Below are 2,124 nucleotides of genomic sequence, written 5' to 3' on the forward strand. Positions count from 1 at the left end.
TTCTATCAGATAAAACCCTAAGTCTGGGTGTTGGTTGCATTTGAATCCTTTTCTTTATTTATTTGATGATTATATTTGGTACTTAAGGACCGTCAACAGCCTATTCATTTTATTATAGGCAAAGCTTAATTATTAAGCTAAGCCTATAATTTTTATTTATATATGTTTAATATGCGTGTAATATAAATATATTATTGTATCAGCAAAAACATGTATTGAAAAACCTATTATTATTATATAAAAACAATAAACAGAACCGAAGAAGTGAACCAAAAAAAAGAAACCCTTTAACAACCGGTGGGTCCTGCCAGGGATGCACGTTGTAGGACCAACCGGTGTTAAAGGGGACTTTAGCCCCGGTTTTCCGAACCGGGACTAAATGGTGGGCCTTTAGTCCCGAAAGGGCAGTACCGGCTCGGAAACCGGGGCAATAGGCCCTTCCCGACCGGTGCTAATGCCCGAACGTGTGCTAGTATATATATATATATATATATATATATATATATATATATATATATATATATATATATATATATATATATATATATATGTGTGTGTGTTTTTTTATTTGTAGCTAGCTATGATATTTTGTAGCCGAGTCCAATCGGTTCTGCCGACCGAACCGCCCAGCCTGGAGCGTGCTCCAAGTCCTACCCGCACTCCCCCACCCTCCCGGCTCGGCTCGTGAAGCCAGCAGCGCGCCTCACCCTCTCGACTCGGCTTCATATGGACACTCGAGCCAGCCGAGCGGTGGACCTACCCCAAATCCTCCGCTTGTGCCTTCCGAGAAGAGCCGCAGAAACCAGAAATCTGTCGCCACTCCCCCATGAAGGCGACGCCGGGCTCGGACGGGCCCACAGTGCAACCCCGACCACACCGGCGGCAATAACCCCTACATCACCGCCCCCACATCTTCTCAGGTCCAGATCGGCGGCGACCGCTTCCTCTCCTAGCAGATACGGCCTCCCATGGTGGTGGCGGAACACAACGCCTGAGGTGAGCAGCTGCAAAAATCATTAGTACTCATTCAATCGCGAGGCCATATGCGTGGATTAGGTAGTGATTTGCCTTTGATTAACTGGCTTGTTGCTTACGGCACGCCGCTGGTGATGGCCTGGTCCTGGCCATCCGCCTGCCGCTGCTCCCTTCATTTTGCGTAGGAGATTATTCTGAAACTTGCGGAACTACAGGAGACAGACCATGTCCGGGAATTTGTGACTAATCCCCAATTTTCTTGGTAACTAATCACTTTGTCATTGTGTATTTTCTACTCACCCAATGGGCAGATTGTAATTTTTGTTTTATTATTCTAGCAGGCTAGCAGATCTGTCGGTCGCTTGAGCATCAATTCACATCCATCCAATGCAGACTAGCAGTAGTTGGATCATACTATATGCCAGGATTATGTACTTAGTCTGATTATGTTGTACATTTTTAAATTTTATTTGTCATAGATCATAGTAAAACATTGATTTTGTTTCTGATATCTTAACTTAGATTCATGTTAAGATACTTCAGTATATTCTCGTAAATCATATAGACCAGTCATCCAGTAACCAATTGCACTTTATGGTATATTCACTGTAAGGAATTCTCGTAAATCATATCGACCAATCATCTAGTAACTAGTTTTGCTTTATGGTAACTGTGTTTGGTTAATCAAATGACTATCAAAATTCATTCTCGTAAATTACATACATCAATCTTCCAGAAACAATGTTTCCATATGGTAACTTCCTCTGATTAACCAAATTGTTGATTTAATTATTGCTGGCTCACACTGCTATAGTAATTGCTTATATGCATTGGTCAAAAATTCTTGTAAACCTTGTTGAAATCAAAAGGTAGAAAAGGCCAACCATGAGTTACCTGAACTTGGTGCTACTGATGGGTGGTGTGTTTCTGGCATTGAGATTCAGGCTGCAAAATTGAGACCCACATTTATTTCAGCTACTTGATTAGGAGTGTCATTGACCCTCAAAATATTCTTGGTCTCACTGTGGTCAATCTGAGTGATCAGGATTTTACTGGCCTCAGGGCTGCTGACTAATCAAGGCTGCACCTGCCGTCTTGGAACCTTTTTTTCTTTTTTTTTTTTTTTTTTTTTTTTTTTTTTTTTCGGCT

The 2,124-nt window shown here is 41.7% G+C and overlaps 1 long non-coding RNA gene across 1 annotated transcript; it reads left to right on the plus strand.

Annotated features, from left to right (window-relative positions):
• Positions 741-1,639, plus strand: LOC110436553. The gene is made up of 3 exons (XR_002454335.1): positions 741-996; positions 1,161-1,237; positions 1,314-1,639. It is a non-coding gene; the product is annotated as an uncharacterized LOC110436553 (long non-coding RNA).

This window comes from Sorghum bicolor, chromosome 6 (genome assembly GCF_000003195.3).
Source record: "Sorghum bicolor cultivar BTx623 chromosome 6, Sorghum_bicolor_NCBIv3, whole genome shotgun sequence".
NCBI lineage: Eukaryota > Viridiplantae > Streptophyta > Magnoliopsida > Poales > Poaceae > Sorghum > Sorghum bicolor.